Below are 20,597 nucleotides of genomic sequence, written 5' to 3' on the forward strand. Positions count from 1 at the left end.
GGCAGCAAAGTTCCTTGATTATTACGCCGGAATGAGAGTATAGTTCCTAGTCAAATCGGCCTAGAAAATCGCAACTTTTCATTTTCCGCCGGTCTTAGTACACGATATAACTACAGAAGAGTCAAGTTTTAAATAGGACAAATATCGAAACTCTTTGGTCATTTTTGAACGCGATGCTACTGGTCTAATAGGATTCAATGATCTATGCTAAGCTATGCTAAAAGTGCTATCGCCAGAAGCGAAGATCGGCTGAATGGATTCAAAAACGGTAAAACTCAACTTATTAACTCTGGGGGAGTTGGAGAATGAGCCTATTTCCAAAAAAAGTGGAGTGTTCCTTTAAAACTAAAAGACTACGTTTGCTCGCACGAACTCATCCGGGAGTGTTGACTTTTCAAATTGTTAAACTACACGCACCGGATGCCATGCACGCGCTCAGGGCAGTTGGACATAGTGGTGTATTAGAGATAAAAAATGATAAAAAAATACTTTTTTAGGACTGGAATTGAGAACCGCTACATTACATCAAGGTTACAATATCAATTTGGTGTGAGAAATGATTCATTTTAAGGTTTTACATCCTCTGGAGGGAAAAACCCATGTTACTTTTCTTTCTATGCAAATAATAAACCACAATGAGTTTTTTGGACATGACTTGCTTGTGTGACAGTTCTTGTCACGGTTGAGCAGACTGTTGATAACTGACAGAAACTGAAATTGGAGTAGGATTCCGGGCCCATTGCACAGGTTTAGCTATGACAACATCTGTCCCCTTTTCCCTCCGGTTGTGATGCCTCTGCTCCTGTATAAGCCTGTCAATCTGTATATTACAAAAAAAAAAAAAAAGTTTCCTTAGAAGGATCCCCTTTGCTTCTTTTGTGGCACGGAAAATGAGTCTGCCCCTCACCTTTTTTGGGATTGTGTCCACGTAGCTACATTTTGGAGGAAATTCTGTTTGTGCTTTTCTGTTAGACAGTTGTGTTTAAGGATGTGCTGTTTGGTTTTTATAAGATCAACAAGAAATTGAAAGACTTATATTTTCTAATTAATTTGGTCCAAACGCAGGATTTAGGTAAGGAAGCGGTTATTATTTGTATTGGCTGCCATATAAATCATGCACCTTGCTTTTCTGTTTAACTTAAGTGTTTTTGTGAACGTGTATACTGTAATAAACAAATAATTGTAACATTTTACAATAAAGTTCCATTAGTTAATGTTAGTTATGTATTACGGTGTATTAAAGTGTAAGTTAATTATTGTAATGTTTTATACATAAATGCTCATTTTTGTCTGAAATCCGAGGGGGACGGCAAAACTTTAGTTTAGAGTGTATAATAGACAAAAATAGTGTAAAAATAATCTAACTGATTGCCTTTAGATGGAAAAGCTGCCCATAATTCCTGGTCTAGAATATGTTTTCTTCGTAATAATAGCATAACGAAATAGATTTGGCAAACAATCTGCCCTTCTGGTTTTACAATGCATTTTCGCAGAGGGGAGCAAAGTAGCCAATCACAGACATGTTTGTTGATTTCTACAACGCAATGGCCAATCAGAGGTGTTTAGGTTGGAATCCACGCACGCGCTTTTTGTCCTGCGCCGAGTTCTATCATGCTCGTAACTTCATTTAAAAAAGGTTTCTTTGCGTGTTCACATTCATTGGTTAAAACGGAACTTTGTAAGATCGTGATGAATGAGTGACAGTCTTTAATAAATTTAAAGGGAGCGCTCTTTGCATGCGGTATACGATCAGAATTTAAATAAAACTTGTGTTTTTCATGCTTGACAAGCGGCCACGTAGAGATAGCTAACTACTACACTATACAGATCAAGATAATAATTTCAGAAGCACAGATGTGATTCTGCAACCGAGACTGGTCCAAACGCAGGATTTAGGTAAGGAAACGGTTATTATTTGTATTGGCTGCCATATAAATCATGCACCTTGCTTTTCTGTTTAACTTAAGTGTTTTTGTGAACGTGTATACTGTAATAAACAAATAATTGTAACATTTTACAATAAAGTTCCATTAGTTAATGTTAGTTATGTATTACGGTGTATTAAAGTGTAAGTTAATTATTGTAAAGTGTTACCAAAATAATGAATTTTGAGCGATTACTTGAAACCAACCGCAGATTTGGCCTGATTGTTCCGAGAAAAGATTCAAAGCTTCGAGAGTAAAATAGAGAGTAAAAATTAACGCAGCAAAACGCCTGTGAAAGCTTCGTCTGATGAAGCAGCCACCACACATTTCATAATTAGTTTCATGTTAGGTGTGTGTGTGTGTGTGCGTGTTGAATTTCTCTCTATGGTAATTTAAACGGCGGCGTTTAGTGCCAGTATGTGAATATCAATATGATGAAATAGAAAAATAAATGTACACATATATGAATGGCATATTTATTCGTATTGTTCGTTTTACTTGTATGACTGGGTATTTAAAAATGTAATTGAATGAGTCTTAAAACTTCTGAACATTCCAACACACAAAGTGAATCGCACACATGACTGGACAGAAAGTGAGGTTTCGTTTGTCAATAGGCTAGTTTCTCCTCGAATCAGTCTGGCACACCCATTTATTCTCGAAATAAGTCGATGCCTCGTTTCAAATCTCACATAGCTACCCATACGGTAAAAAAAAAAAAAGTATTTTGAAATATATTTCAAAATATACAAAAATGGCCAAAAATATATTTTCTAAAATATATTTATGTAAATATATTTTCTAAAATATATTTATGTAAATATATTTTCTACAAATACATTTTTTTGCCCATTTTTGAAAATATATATTTTAAAATCATTTAAAATATATATTTTACCCTCCATATATTTATGTCCAAGAAAATACATTCACATGTAACATTTTAAGAAAATCTTTATTTGATGTCCAAAACATGTACATATAGCACATCAATCAAGCAAGGAACATACATATATATATATATATATATATATAACACTTTAATTAAGTAACATACTTAAAATGATATATTTATTAACATGTTTTTTTCTTTTCAAGCAGTCTCAGTTCCCCCAGCTTAGAATTCACTGCAATCCCCAAAGCCCCTCTGGACACATTGGGAAAACTCTTCCACACTTCCACTGTAACAGACAACAATCACAGTTATATTTGAAAGGGGTGGTTCACCACATATCCACATATATTTTACAACCTCTTTATGAACTTTGATTTTTTTTTTTTTTTTTGTACTTGCTGATACTGATACCTATATTTTCATAGCATTTGTAATTTAAAAAATATACTGGGAACAGAAACAAATAATGAATAATAATAATAATAAAAACAAAATATGAATCATGTTGACTTCATTTAGCAAACAGATTTTTCCTTCAGGTTATTTTTAAACTTAATTATACCTGTTAAAACTGTATTCCACCCAGTGTGCTTTGCTTTTCAGCTTATGCACATCAGCTATATAGGCATGAATATTAACATTATTAACATACGTGTACATGTAATCTCTAATAACTCCATTCTGCTCTCTGTTGGTGTTTCTTTGTCTGGATACAGCACTGTTCACATGCTGTGTGGTATTGGTGCATCCCCACTCCTATTCCAACCCGGTCTCATCAATCTGCGTATAAATAACACGAGTTTACACTTTCAAATTGCGTGTAATACATACGCCAAAGTCCACTTTTGCGTGCATATGACACGCCAATCCTCCCCATTAACTTCAGTGGAGAGCAGATGCGTCCAAATACCACGCAGCATCTTCAGCGGCAGTGACGTCACCAGCGAGGCTCGGTCACGGCTCGGTTCGCCCGGTTCACCTGATGCGCGCACACCTTCACACAGGTAAGTAAAGGCAACGCTCTTTTTATGTAACGAGATCACGTGTTTAACGGTATTATTTTAATTATTTCAGTGTTTCTGCAATTTCCACAGTTATTTACTGTATATCACCCAGTGTAATACTGCAAATTCCCTTTACAGTAAATAATCAATACCATTTGCATCATGGGAATTTTCTGTGATGTCAGACCCCACATACAGAGACTTACTGTTTTTTTTAAATTGCTGTATACTACTGTAACGGTCTCTTTGGTGCCATTATACTGAGGTCGTTTTATTTTCCTCATTTCTTACATTTGGATTGACACAGGATGAACCCACGAGAGTGGAAGAGCTCCAGAGAACATCTGCGCTGTGTCGATGCACCTTACGAGAGAATAAGACCAGCAAGCAAGCTAAAAATATATGTATGTTTGTCTGTGTGTTTGTGTCAGATGTTTGCACACCAGTTTAACCCATAGTAACATTTACTCCTCAACATGGCGGTTACAGAACTTTACCATGGTAAACTGCGCTGTCGTTTCAAACGACTTTTGTCAGCTTATCGAATTAAAATTGTTTTTAACGAGCAACGCTTATCTTATATTAACATTAGGTTAACTACTGTGAAATCTAGTTCAGGTGTTAGTAGTTAATGTTGGCCAGTAGCCTGAGAGAATAAAATCCTATGTTAGCTCGGTTAAACTAGTTTTATGGCTAGCTGTCTTTCTAGTTTTAGAATTAGTTTGTTATAGTTTTTAATGGAATTTAAGATTTACTGCATTTTTTTTGTGTTTGTGTTTTAAAGGCAACTGCAATGAAGCATCAAGAAAGACATGAGCAGGCCAGCCACCCTGAGACTGATAATTCATGGTAAGAGAACAACTATGGTTTTGAGAGGTTTGTGTACTCTATATGAGGTTTGCCTTTTAAAAGTGTGCTATTTCTTCTACTTGTTTTTCAGAGAAGACATTTCTGTCAAAGTGGATGGTGAGCAAAGATGGTGGCCACGTTTTGGAGCAGCACCTGGGTTTTGCAGATGGCTATGTATTCTTTGGCTGTTTGTCTTCTTCCCCATTATGTTTCTGTTGCCTAAAGATTCTTTGTGAGGATGAATCCAGAGGACACAACATAATGCACTGCAAAACGTCCTAAGACAGAAGAAATGGAGAAGATGCACTGTTCCAGCATTGGAAGACTGTATTTTTAAGTGTTATACATGCAATGTTTTAAATAAAGAATTTGATATTTTATCATTATTGTGTCTGTTTTAATTGAATGCCATTAGTATCTATGTAGAGTAAAAATAAAATGAATTCTATATAAAAATTATAAAATCTAATGAAATCTATATTGAAATGAATGAATTACAGTAGTATACTGATAAATCAAATACAGTTTGCTACTGTAAATCTTAATTACAGTAACTTACTGGCAAGTTACTGTAAAAACCCTTTGAAATGTCTAACAGTGTAGTTAGTTTAGTTTATTGTCCTTTCAGAAATTCTTTTTGTATTTGTGGCAACTCCTCAGTAATCAACAACAATAATTAACAAATACAAACATCAACAGGTTAGAGCCAACATATACAGTATGTATCCACACCAAACTGTCGAAGCTTACTCATGAAATACAATCGTTACAGCCCTTTATTGTAAACAGCTACTGTATTTACATCCCATCTCAGTTTTACATCAATGATTGTCCCTAGATATTTATATTAATTTACAACTTCAATGACCTCACCATTAACAGTTATTTGTTGATGTGTCTCTCTTCTTGTTCGGAAGTCAAAAATCATTTCTTTAGTTTCCCTGAGGTTTAAATGAAGGAAACTAGATTGCACCAATCAACAAACTCATCCACACCTCTACGATACTCCACTTCATCTTCACTGATCAAACCAACAATTGCAAATGAGTGTCCAGATCATACTTCGGTAACATTTTAGAATAATGATCTGTTGTTAACAAGTAACTATGCAGGAAGTAATAGGTAGTACTACATTAAGACTGATCTTAATGCTATTAACTAATATGGAAGCAATATTAACTAAGCAGCAAGTAATAGCAAATTTAGGATAAAAGTAATTATTTTATAATGAAAATAATCCCCCACACGTACAATAAGTTGGCTACAGGCTGAGTTTGTGACTATCATACTCTTACCAAGGAGTTTATTTCAAACTTAAACACAGAATAATAATAATGATAAGAATTAATTTACATTTTTAAATAATTATGAAGTGATGCTGACAAGCCCATGATTGGATTAGTTCACTATAATGAAGTGCATTCAGTGTCAGTTCAATAGCTCTCTGACTCCAATACTCCTACCTTCAGTGAAAGTATCCTGGGAAAGACTTCTCTTTAGGATATGAATATAAACAATGATGGTCTCGTCAAAAACAGTTTGCACCCTTAATGAATACACTGACTGCATTACAATGTCTGTTAGTGAAGTATTGAGTATTAGTGACAGGTTAACTTGTTTAACTTGCTAACATGTCTTTCATTTTAAAATAATGTTCCAGATCACTAGTAGTTCTTGCGGGCTGACAAGGTAATGCTTGAGTAGGCTAATTAGTGAGGTGTTGACATCTGTCAGTCCTCTGTCGTGTGTTTCCCGCCCTCTTGTGTCCTTATATGGTTTTTCTTGTCTTCGTTTAGTGTGATTATTAGTACATTTAGTTCCAGCCTTGTGTATTAATTATCTAGTCTTATCTTGTATAAGTTCTTGTCTGTTTAGTTAGTGTCGTCTGGTCTACTCGTTACTCCCGGTGTTCCTGTGTGTAAGCCCTGCCTTGTGTTGTTTCAGTTTATTAAAGACCGTTGTTTTGAAGTTACTCCTCATCTCCGTGTTCCTCGTTCTTCCCCACTGTGTGCACCGTGACAGAAGACCAGACCTACACAGTAAGCGGCACCCATTCACCTCGTTTTGTTTTTTTGTATTTGAAATTTTTATTTATTTATTTTTTTTCCCCGCGGCATGGAAGTCCATGGCGAGTCCTCTGGCTGCTCATCAGTCAAGCTCGCCGGCCGCTATGGAGATAAGCCCGCCGGCCGCAGCTCACTCAAGCCTGCCGTTTAATAATCAGTCAAGTCTGTCGGCCGATCATCTGTCCAGCCTGCCGGCTGTGGCTATCCCAAGCCCGCCAGCCACTCATCAGTAAAGTTCGCTGGCCACCCCATAGTCAAGTTCGCGGGCCGCCGCTCACTCAAACCTGCCGGCCGTCCAAAACATCCAGTTCTGTAGTCACAGCCAGGAATGCCGTTCCCAGTGTCCTGACCAGAGTCCAGTGCAGGCTCCAGCCCCTGCCCAGAGTCAAGTCACTTTAAAGTCTTGTTGTGTCCACAGGAACAGTTTTAACCTACCTTGTCGGTCATGTCCATGGAGACTCGTCAGGGCCCTCTCCTGTTGCTGAGATGGAAGCGGTTCCTGAGTTTACCCTGTGAGGGCCCCTGACTCCACATCCTAGCCCAGTGTGGGCTCCTGTTCCTGTGGATAGTCCTGTTCCTGTGTTTAGCCCACGGAGGGCTTCCTGTTCCTGTGTTTAGTAGCCCACAGAGAGGAGGGCTTCCTGTTCCTGTGTTTAGCCCACAGAGGGCTTCCTGTTCCTGTGTTTAGTAGCTCACAGAGAGCAGGGCTTCCTGTTCCTGTGTTTAGCCCACAGAGGGCTTCCTGTTCCTGTGTTTAGCCCACAGAGGGCTTCCTGTTCCTGTGTTTAGCCCACAGAGAGCAGGGATTCCTGTTCCTGTGTTTAGCCCACAGAGAGCAGGGATTCCTGTTCCTGTGTTTAGCCCACAGAGGGCTTCCTGTTCCTGTGTTTAGCCCACAGAGAGCAGGGCTTCCTGTTCCTGTGTTTAGCCCACAGAGGGCTTCCTGTTCCTGTGTTTAGTAGCTCACAGAGAGCAGGGCTTCCTGTTCCTGTGTTTAGCCCACGGAGGGCCCCCGAGGCCATAAGTTCCCCCAAGGGGGGGTAGTAGGGTTCTGGCGGTAGTGGCCGGGCCGAGGGGGCCGTGACAACCAACTTCATTATAACAAACATAAGATTTACCATTTCAATATTTGATTAAAAATATCTAATAAAAAAAAAACTAGGAGTTACTCCTAGTCATCTCCTCTAATGTCTTCACTAGTATTATTTATGCCCAAAACGTGTATATTAATATATTTCTTTTAAGTGTTAGAATTTTATATTATAGAATTCATGTACAAAAGTATATAATAATATACTGCATTGTTAATTTTAATTATATATTACATTACGTTATTAAACGCATATGAATTCTTATATTCTTATTTTTGTATAAATAATTACAATACAGTTGCAGTCGAAATTATTAAATCCCCAGAGACATCTTTAACAGATACTGGCATATTAAAATGGATATTGTCAATATATAATGTAATATTTGAGTTCTAGGATTTTTCTAAAGCTGCATGAAGATTTCCAAGACATTAAAAGTTCCTAGAGAGCTGGCTTCCTAAGATTAAAAACCTTTCAGGTTGTTGAAGAAAAAGCACAATATCATAAATTGTTTGATCAGAGCAACTGAGAAAAACCTGCACTGTACAGCCAACGACTTTCAAGAAGAGCCGATGAAAGGAGGAAAAACAGTTCAATGCAGAGTATACTAAATACCACTTACATTTAAATTTATTTTTTAGTGTATTTATGTACTTTGAATGATTTAAAAAATTAGTTCAATGTTAGTACACTTTTGTACAGTTATCCCAAGTTTATATATTAGTAATGCAATAGTTATAAGTACATTTTCCCAACTGTGCTACTTAATTATACTTAATATAAATACACTAATTAGCACTAACACTTAAATTGATTTCAAGTGTAGTCAGATAAAGTACCAAAGTGTTTTGTAATTGGATTTGTTTAAAGTGTGCTACAATCACTTTACATACAATGGATTTTTAACAGTAAGTATAGCATAAAGTACTTGAAGTGCTATATTTTTAATGTGAGAATAAAGTGCTATTAATGACATGCTAATAGTGTACTTGATTGGTGTCTATTAATGGTACAATCATGTAATATATCACATAAAGGGAATGTTAACATAATTACAATACATTTGAAATGAATTACTTAATCTATAAAAATATGTGGGCAATACTTTATAAATTTGTTATATTTTATATTTATGTATTTATTTATATATTTTGTATTTATTATATGTTTTTCTTTTTATTTATTATATAATAAAAAAACACCCTTGCTATGTGTACTGTGTTAAGCTGAGATGATAATAGCACTTGCATATCGTTGCTCTTTTGTTGGTTTTGATTGCTTCTATTGTCCTCATTTGTAAGTCGCTTCGGATAAAAGCGTCTGCTAAATGACTAAATGTAAATGTTTTTTAGTCTATGATGTAGGCTACATTTTGTATAAATACATTTTGTATATACTCATTATATGTTAATCTTACATTTTAAGTAAGTGTATTTAGTGTATTTAAAACTGTATGAAAGATGGTTTCAATTGTACTACTACAAGTGGTAACTAAATAAAAACATTCAGAGATAGTATGTTAAAAGCACATTTTAGTTCATATTCACGGTGCCCCAAAATAACACAGTTAAGTACACTTACAGTGAGGAAAATAAGTATTTGAACACCCTGCTATTTTGCAAGTTCTCCCACTTAGAAATCATGGAGGGGTCTGAAATTGTCATCGTAGGTGCATGTCCACTGTGAGAGACATAATCTAAAAGAAAAAAATCCAGAAGTCACAATGTATGATTTTTTAACTATTTATTTGTATGATACAGCTGCAAATAAGTATTTGAACACCTGAGAAAATCAATGTTAATATTTGGTACAGTAGCCTTTGTTTGCAATTACGGAGGTCAAACGTTTCCTGTAGTTTTTCACCAGGTTTGCACACACTGCAGGAGGGATTTTGGCCCACTCCTCCACACAGATCTTCTCTAGATCAGTCAGGTTTCTGGCCTGTCGCTGAGAAACACGGAGTTTGAGCTCCCTCAAAGATTCTCTATTGGGTTTAGGTCTGGAGACTGGCTAGGCCACGCCAGAACCTTGATATGCTTCTTACAGAGCCACTCCTTGGTTATCCTGGCTGTGTGCTTGGTCATTGTCATGTTGGAAGACCCAGCCTCGACCCATCTTCAATGCTCTAACTGAGGGAAGGAGGTTGTTCCCCAAAATCTCGCAATACATGGCCCCGGTCATCCTCTCCTTAATACAGTGCAGTCGCCCTGTCCCATGTGCAGAAAAACACCCCCAAAGCATGATGCTACCACCCCCATGCTTCACAGTAGGGATGGTGTTCTTGGGATGGTACTCATCATTCTTCTTCCTCCAAACACGTTTAGTGGAATTATGACCAAAAAGTTCTATTTTGGTCTCATCTGACCACATGACTTTCTCCCATGACTCCTCTGGATCATCCAAATGGTCATTGGCAAACTTAAGTCAGGCCTGGTTTAAGCAGGGGAACCTTCCGTGCCATGCATGATTTCAAACCATGACGTCTTAGTGTATTACCAACAGTAACCTTGGAAGCGGTGGTCCCAGCTCTTTTCAGGTCATTGACCAGCTCCTCCCGTGTAGTTCTGGGCTGATTTCTCACCTTTCTTAGGATCATTGAGACCCCACGAGGTGAGATCTTGCATGGAGCCCCAGTCCGAGGGAGATTGACAGTCATGTTTAGCTTCTTCCATTTTCTAATGATTGCTCCAACAGTGGACCTTTTTCACCAAGCTGCTTGGCAATTTCCCGTAGCCCTTTCCAGCCTTGTGGAGGTGTACAATTTTGTCTCTAGTGTCTTTGGACAGCTCTTTGGTCTTGGCCATGTTAGTAGTTGGATTCTTACTGATTGTATGGGGTGGACAGGTGTCTTTATGCAGCTAACGACCTCAAACAGGTGCATCTAATTTAGGATAATAAATGGAGTGGAGGTGGACATTTTAAAGGCAGACTAACAGGTCTTTGAGGGTCAGAATTCTAGCTGATAGACAGGTGTTCAAATACTTATTTGCAGCTGTATCATACAAATAAATAGTTAAAAATCATACATTGTGATTTCTGGATTTTTTTTAGATTATGTCTCTCACAGTGGACATGCACCTACGATGACAATTTCAGACCCCTCCATGATTTCTAAGTGGGAGAACTTGCAAAATAGCAGGGTGTTCAAATACTTATTTTCCTCACTGTAGATGTTCTTAAGATTATCTTCAGAAGTACTAAAGAATCATTTTCAGAATACTAAGTACAAAATCAGTGCGTGAAAATAGAGCACTTTAAGTACATTATGGAAGTGTACTACTACTAAGTCAAGTGTATTTTTCTGCACTTTTTTTTTATTTTTATTTTTCAATTTTTTTACCTGGTTAAGTTTTTGTTTGCCGTAAGTTTGACTCGATGGTGAACTGTGTGAAGTTCAGGAAGCGCTTGTGTCTTTGTGGTGGATGCTTTCGGTTGATGATCAGTTTTTGAATGTTTTGACTAACACTTTCCACTGCATGGACAGATCTCTGTAATCCCCAAATTACTTTCTGTTTTGCTGTACATCTTTAAAGCGTCATCATCTTTAAACTGCCTCAGAGTCTGTCCGAAATCAGCTTCGTTAGTTGCTTTTGTGAGCAAATGCACACACTGCAGGGCAGCGAGGAACAGGTCCACTAAATAAGCTTCTGGATTTATGACACTTAGACATCAGAAAACTTTTTTTCCCGAACGTTTCTTTTTCAGTTTTTTGAGAAAAGGAAAAATTCACTCCTGGGACATCTTTTAATGGGAGCTTATGGCAGAACCGAGTCTCATCTCACTTGATGCAAACAGGTATCGTGATATTTTCATTATTAATCTTATACAGTCGTATTTTTATTTAGTGGAGGATGCCACCTTAAGAACAGTGTGTATTTATTTACACAAAAAAGGTAGAAAAGCTGTCACTGTGCGGTGCACTTTCAAACCCTTTATTTATTGGTTTATTTAATAGGGACCATGCATATTCATGAACATTGTTGTATAAAAAAAAAATACGCCGCTTCGGGAGCTTTGTGTGCGGGCACCGCCGCTTCGGGACGATCGTGAGCGGGCACCGCCGCCTCGAGAAGGCCGGAGATGAGCCCTGCCCCCTTAGAGAAAAGCTCAGCGGCTATCCCCGCTTCGGTAGCTTTGTGAGCGGGCGCGGGAGCCCTGTGAGCGGGTGCCGCCGCCTCGGGAACTTCGTGAGCGGGAACCGCCGCTCTCCTCACCGACATCAGCAGAGGATCCTCAACGCTGCGTCTCAGCCCGGGGCGCCCAAAGAAAAACCCCGAGATTTTGGAAGTGGCTGGCACAATCCGAGGAGGTTCTGGGGCAACAGCCCAGACTGGGAGGGGGGCACCCTCCCGCAGCTCCACCTCCTTCAAGTAGATGACGTGGTCGACCATCTCCCAATAGGACCACGTATCTAGCTCCCCCAGCTCCTCCCGGTTGACAGGCTCATCCAGGCCCGCTAAAAACAGGTGGATGAGGGTGCTCCCTCTAATCCCCAGCTCCTGGCCTACCTCGAAGAGGTCTTTGGCGTAACACCCAAAAGGGCGATTGTCTTGTGGGCAAGGATGCGGCCCACTGGCTGGGGCCTGATTCCTCTGTCGACCAGGAGCTGGGTACAAGAAGATTCCCATTGCCGCTGAGTCTTCAAGTGTCTCGTTCGTACTGTCACGGGTGGGGAGGAACGAAGACTCAAGTGCTGGCAAAAGGAATCTTCTTTATTAACAAATTATAAAAATAAACACAAACACAACTGAAACCACCCCGAAGGGGAAAAAGCCAGAATAAACAAGCACTGAAAACAAAACATACACGAGGCACAGGGTAGACATAAGTCACAGGCATTACCTGGCACAAAAGTGAGACGAACGAGAGCAGAACAGAAAACACAGGGAGCTTAAGAAGGGACAGCAATCAGGAACACAGCTGGGGCAAATTAAACAATAATGAGGTGAGTGGAGTTTGGGGAATTGAATCCGGGAGACAGTGACCTCTGGTGGTGAGAGGGAGCATCGTGGACCCGGATTCATGACAAATACAGCATTCATTCACTATAAATGAAAAGGTACACATAGTGATGACATATACATTGACAACAAAAACAGAACAAAAATACAATGGGAGAAACATTGTTCATCCACCTCTGTACTACATTCAATGTAACAGTGAAAGTGTATGAGTGATAAATATGTGACAGTTAAAAATGATTACATCTCTGGTTTTCTAGAAGCCACTGTTTTAAGTGAGTTTTAAAGGTGTTGAATGTAGGACACTCTCTTATTGAGAGGGGCAAACTATTCCAAAGTTTACCACCTATTATTGACAATACATTTTGTCCGAAAGTGGTACGCCTAAATGGTATCACACAGTCCCCGTTTACAGAGGCCCGTGTACTACCGCCGCTTTCAAGTCTTTGGAAAAAGCCATGTAGCGGAGGAGGGGCAAGATTATGTAGCACTTTATATACCAAACAAGCATACTTAAGACGTTTGAAATTGTCAAAACTTAAAAATGTATGTCTTTCTAAAATCTCGCAATGGTGGAATGACAATGCCTTTTTATCAAAAGTTTTTATGGCTTTCTTAAATGGAGATTCAATACTTTTAAGAGTAGTTGTGCTAGTTAATGACCAATTTGTAAAACAATACTCAATATGAGAGAAGATCATAGTATATAAGAACAACTTGGCAGCTTTGGTATCAAGAAACGGTCTAACTTGTTTAAAATTCTGCAAATTGAATTTAACTTTATTTACCACCTTTTTTACATGACGTTTAAATGTTAGGGTGGAGTCATATGTGACTCCTAGATACTTGAGATCATTAACAATATCAAGCTCCTGTCCTCTAAGGAACACATTAGAATTTGACACCTGCGTATTTTGTTTGGTAAACGCCATACAGACTGTTTTTTTTGTGTTTAAGTATAGACATGACATAGTAAGCCAGTCATCAATGTGAGCCATTGCCGATGTAAGTGTAGATGCTATCTCTTGGTAGTTCTTAGCATATGTAAAGATTACAGCATCATCTGCATACATCTGAACATCAACATTTTTACATGCCTCTGGCAGATCATTTATATACAGTGTAAACAAGATTGGACCAAGTATGGAGCCTTGAGGGACCCCTACTGGACATTCACAGAATGGGGACTTTGAATCATTAATACGAACACATTGCTTTCTGCCGGACAGATATGATTTAATCCAGTTGAGAGCTTGTTCAGAGAAATTGAAATATGTTAATTTAGATAAAAGAACTTCGTGATTAACAACTTTGCACTTTATTTACTCCTAAATAAATAATAATAATAATAATCCACATATTATTACATGAAGTGACATATTAGTACCTTTTGAAAGAGTAGCAGCCCAGTGAGTTGAAGCATCATCTAAGATATTATAAAACTCTTGTTAATTTAGTTGTTATTGCACAAAATTGAAACGTTTGACCCCTGAATAAATAAAATAAATTAATGTCTAATATATTTGTATTGTTTATTTTTATTAGATTGTTTGTTTGTTTTTTAAAACAGTTAATGTAAAACAAAACAAAATATTCTGCAAAAATTAGCATTTTGACAATTTAGTTGAGTAGCAACAGACAAAACAAGTAATACAATTCTATTTGATAACTTAGTTATTGAATAAAACTGAGAATTTTGACCAGTGGGTAAACTTACCTAAACAAATGTCAGATATCTTTTTATTTATTTTAATTTAATTTTTGTTTTAAAACTGTGTCAGTACAAAGCAAAACACAAAATATTCTATGAAAATTTTCATTTTGACAATTTAGTTGAACAATGACTGACAAATCAAGTGATAATATAATTTTAGTCAAAGAGACACATCTAAATACACTGAAAAAAAAAAAGAATTATATACAGGCCTATATTGTAATTAAATGGGCCTCCAGCAATCAATTTTAATTTTTTGCTTTTAACTAAATTCTTCTGTGATGTTTGAGTGGTCTAATAAATGCTCAAAAGGAAAAGGTCTATGAATTATTACATCACACAGGTTTATTTTGCTGACAAAGAAAGAAATGAGAAACATATACATTAGTGTTCTATTAATATGAACACAAAATAAAATAAATAAATAAATAAAAACAGTTCCCCTTATATGCTTAAGCCTACACATTTCTTGAAGGAGGTTTGTGGCCCAGACATTGTCTCATTGGTCATTGGCCAGATGTGATTGATTTACATAATAAATATTCATTTCTTTCTCTTAATTATACATTTTCAGTTTATTAAAATTTCGAAGTATCATCATTCAGTTGGCTCATGAATATTACTTACAAGTCCCAGGAGAGCAACAACTAGGATGGCATTACCGAGAAATATGGGTAACACTTTAGAATAATGGTCTGTTAACAAGTAAATGCAAGAAGTAATAGTACTTCATTAACACTGAACTTAATACTATTAACTAATATGGAAGCAAGATTAAGCAGTAGGCTAAGTAATAGCAAATTTAGGATGAAAGTAATTCCCTATTAAGTATTCAGTAATTACTAAATAAAAATATCCACATTGAGAACTTTATAACTATGACCAATTAATAAAGAATAACCAATTAATTAGGCTACTAATCACAACAGTAACATGTCTAAAAAAGTATTAAATTACTTGTGAAATTGATGTTGTCACGGTGCACACATCGGGGAGAAACGAGGAACACGGAGACGAGGAATAACTTCAAAATAACAGTCTTTAATAAATTCAAACAGGGCAAGACAAGGCAGGGCTTACACACAGGAACACCGGGAGTAACGAGTAGACCAGACGACACTAACTAAACAGACAGGAACTTATACAAGATAAGACTAGATAATTAATACACAAGGCTGGAACTAAATGAACTAATAAAAATCACACTAAACGAGGACAGGAAAAACCATATAAGGACACAAGAGGGCGGGAAACACACGACAGAGGACTGACATAACTCACCGCTCCCGGAAGGCGCGTCTTGTGCCGTAACAGTACCACCGGGAAGGGGGGGTGGGCGCTCTGGCGGTAGTGGCCGGGCCGAGGGGGCCGAGGGGGCCGAGGCTACGGCAACAAAGTCCACCTGCCATGGCCTCCTGAGCTTCCAGCGCCGCCAGAGCACCCACCCCCCCTATTTGTATGTGATTTTCTTGAGTTGAATGTGTACATCTGGAATGCTAATTTGTGCAGCGATATAAAAGGCTATAAAAGCATATTTTAACAACAGTAAACGACCAAATTCCACATGTGATCGCAAAAGGAAGTTATTACAAACACTCAATGGTGGTTTGAAGTGAGTTCTGAGTGAAAGTGTACTATTAATCTCATAAATTGTCTTATGAAGCATGACATGTAGCAACAGGTCCAATTCTTCTTCATAATACATTTTGTCATAATACTTCACGTAAGGTCGCAAGAAATGTTTTGTTGTATTTATTTAGAACTACTTCTGATAATAGTTGGGTAAATGTATACTGGGATTGAAGCGATGTGGCTTGGTAAACGTTTTATTGCCAGTTTAAAGGCAGATAATGGCTGAATAAAAACAAAAGAATAACGATAAAAGAATAATAAGGATTATGTCTCATAGCTGGCGGAAGTGTGAAAGACTCTGTTTCCTTAAACTAGTTTCATGCATTTCTTTTTCAACACATTTACAGGTAAATCCTAGTATTTTAAATTTGCGATTAATCATGATTAATCACAGTCCATGACTGTCCATGACTGTGATTAAATTTTTTAATCGATTGACAGCACTAGTAAAAACATTACTTAAATTTAAAAAACTATTTAAAAAACTAATAATTTTAAGAGTTGTAAAATTGTGATGAATTAAGATGATCTAACATCTGAAAATGCTTTGCACACTTCTGTTTCTTCAGTATGTCTACAGACAGCCTGCGTCACTAACAGGTCTTCAGTGAGTGTGTCGGGTGTCTTGCAGACATGAATGTGTTTCTCTGGACTCACAGACAGGTTCGTGTGTGTTTGTCGCTGCAGTAACGTGACGTTCTCTCGGTTTTTCTCTGTAAGGCTCTCGGCTCTCTTTTGTTCAGCGTCCAGCAGTTCAGGAAGTTTGGAAAGCTTCACGCTCCTGAGACCCTCGCTCCTGCGGAGAATAGAAGCAATCAAAATCAACAAAAGAGCAATAATATGCAAGTCAGTTAGTTTAACGCAGTACACGTAGTAAGGTTTTTTTTACATATATATATATATAATAAATAAAAAGAAAATGGATAGAATAGAAAAAGAATAGAGCAAGCTAGCATTAGAGGCCTTAAAATAATATTATATTAAATATAATATTAAAAAGCACATAACAAAATTACTAAGAATGTAATTAAAATTAAAATTAAAAAGTGTAAACACAAAAGCTAATTTAAAATATGAATAAATAATAATATATAAATAAGCATTAAATTGTGCCAAACACAAAATCTGCCTGTTTCTGAGTTCAGCGGGCTGTTTACATTAATGCACTTTCTCTACAAAATTAAGACACTGGCTCATCTGTCATTAAAACCTTTTAAAACGTCATTGTAAAATGATGCAATTTTTGTTAATAGGCTTTCATTATGTTGGCAAGGCTTCAAAATTACATTTTTTACTACATTTTTACCAGATGGTGCCATTTTTTTCAGGTTTGGTCTCTAAAGCAAATACTCGCTTTATTCCTGTTTTCTGCTTCTGCATATTATAGAGCCAGCTGGATAAATAATGCAGCTATAATTGTGAGGGTGTGTTGGTATGGATGACAGAGTGTGGTTTCTATGTGTGTCATAAAAGAAACTGTGTGTGTGCTTGTAATATTTGAGAGACAGAAACTCTTCTGTAAATCACAGATCCAGCCACTGTGTGCACCAGCAGAGTTTTGCTGGCATCTAATGGAGAAAATATGGTACTGCGTCCAAACAAAATCTTACTGAAAGCTCTTTTTTTGAGATATCAACCTTAAATTTGGAACACGACTTGTTTAGATTTATGGCTTTGATTTTCTAGTAGGTTTAGAGTTCAACATGTTTCATAAAATATATATTTCATATAAAATATTGTTCATTAACTTAAACCTGTATCATTTTTTGGTTTCACTTTTTAAACTTTTTTTACTTCAACAATAATCTGCCATGGGTCTTCTTTAAAATGAGACCAAACTTAAGTCTGTGCTCCCAAGCTTCAAATTTTTATGACCGTTTTTTGACATGGACATTTTTGTCCAATATGGACCTATGTGTAACTTTTTGTTTATTGATGCACAAGGGTTAAATGTTCTCAGTCACTTCTTCAGTCTGTTGTGCTGCTATAATAACTCGTGTTTCTGCTGGAATAAGAGCGTGACTCATTCAAACACACAGCAGCGGTCTCTGAGGTTGATGTCGGTACCTTGTCCTCCGCTGTCAGAGCGCTGGAGGCTTTACTGAAGCGGGTCTCCTGGACGATTTCTCTCAGAACCCGATGAACGCTCTCCACACGCAGCCAACTCAACCTCTGAGCGTGCAGCTCGCGCTCGGCCTGCAGAACACACACCACAGCTGTTCCTCAACTAAACTACAACTATTAGCACTTATTGCGGTAAAAAAAATCTGCAGAATGTATTTAAATGTGACAAAATGTGTTAAACAGAGACTACGAAAGACTTTGAAGACTATGATATGATGGCAGCTGAAAGCATTGTCAAAATATATAATATTTAATAAATACACAAAAGAGGTTGTGGACATTTTATGAATGATCAGCTATCATATAATACACATTGTTTTTATGAGCACATAATCATTGAAGAGGCTAAATAGCTAAATAGCAATGAAGCTTTACTAGTCTCTAAAATATTCACTTTCCCTGATATATTTATGTACTTTTTAACCCATTTTTACTTTTAAGCATATGCCAGATGCTTTTATCTAAAGTAAGTAACACTGTATTCAAGGTAAACACGGTATTTTATCAGCTCATGCTGTCAGTAGGAATCGAACCCATGACCTGGTGTTGCGAGCACACGCTCTAGTGTTTGTGGTTCTGAGGTGTGCAGGAGTTTGTGGGCTCGGACCTTCTCTCGGTCCCTCCTGAGCTGCTGTGTGAGTCCGGTTCGGTCCACATGCTGCGACAGAGTCGCCAGTAACTTACAGAACCGTGGATTCTGGATCAAATCCTCCTCTGAGATCCGACTCCGAGCAAACGCTGCTAAAACTGACACACAGAGAGACTCTTTATATCCATCACACAATCAGCATCATGCAGAAGCATCACTGAGGGTGAAGAACTACATCTGTGTTCATTAAAGTAAAGTTTGAAACAAAGAAGAGCAAAAGAAGTTCAAACTAGAGGTCTTCACGGGTCCAAAAATTCGGACCCGGACCCGTGTTTTATTTGAAAGTGGGACCCGAACCCGGGCAGACCCGAGAAATGCTTTAAATGTACTACCCGGACCCGACGCGGACCCGACCATTATTCGAAAGTTGGATCCGAACCCGGCTGGGAAAACACAGACCCGACTGCACCCGATCGGCACATATTGCACAGCAAACTGCTATTAAGTCAATAACAAGTTGCGAGAGAGAGAGAAAAAAAAAAGCCCTTACTACTGTAGCCTTCTCCCTGACTGCGATGCACACTATTCATTTACTGCTTATTTTCTTTAAAAGAAAAAAAGAAAAAAAAAGCTAACACTAGCTTTTCTAATCTTTTTGTATTCTATTTGTTTTCTTTTTGTTTATTATATAAGGTGTAATCAGCAACTATTTTTATTATGTCAATAAACTTTGATCCTTTCATTTGCAAAATAAAGTGGTGGAGTGTAACGAAATAAATTCCTTGTATTCACATAGCCTACAGACCAGTGAGGGTTTTTTCCCTCACGGGACAGCAACACTACAAAAACATTTACAATACAATGCACTGTTGTTTATTATATAATTAACAAAAGCAAAAAAGGCCTCTAACACTAGCTTGCTCTATTCTTTTTCTATTCTATTGGTTTTCTTTTTATTTGTTACATAATTTATATTAAAAAAAACCTTGCTATGTGTACTGTGTTAAGTTAACTGAGATAATAATAGCACTTGCATGTTGTTGCTCTTTTGTTGATTTTGATTGTTTCCATTGTCCTCATTTGTAAGTCACTTTGGATAAAAGCATCTGCTAAATGACTAAATGTAAGTGTAAATAGTACGAATGTTTAAGTACACTACAAATCTCAATTTTACCCCTCATATATATATATATATATATACACATTTAGTCATTTAGTTTTGATATGTCCTGACATTTGTGGGGTTTTTTTCAGTATCTTAAAAACATATTAATGGCTAAAGTCTGATAACACTGTATTCAGCACAAACTGGGCTACAATAATATGTGAATGCATGAATGTACATGTTTGTGTTTTTGAGAAAACGTTTATGCGTGGTTGAATGAAAAACTAAAAATTTTAAGTGACTGAAATAAGGCCATAAAACACATACAGAATATTTGTTCACAAGACTTTTGAGAGCTGGATGAGGTAGACTAGAGTTTTTGCTACAAAATTATATGAAAATCACCCTGTTTACTCACTCACAGAAAACAATATATTGATTTAACATTTATAAAACACGTTTTCTGATAGAATGCTCTTAATCGAGGGAGTGACGATGGCTGTGAATATTTAGTGATTCACACCTGAGAGACAAAGGGCCTTCCATAATGAGCCATCAATATGAATGTGACTGAGGCAGGTAAGAAAGAGTGTGAGGAGAGTAAAATAATGAGGTTTTTTGATTTGAGTGTGTGTGTTTTTC

This window comes from Onychostoma macrolepis, chromosome 05, assembly GCF_012432095.1.
Source record: "Onychostoma macrolepis isolate SWU-2019 chromosome 05, ASM1243209v1, whole genome shotgun sequence".
Classification (NCBI taxonomy): domain Eukaryota; kingdom Metazoa; phylum Chordata; class Actinopteri; order Cypriniformes; family Cyprinidae; genus Onychostoma; species Onychostoma macrolepis.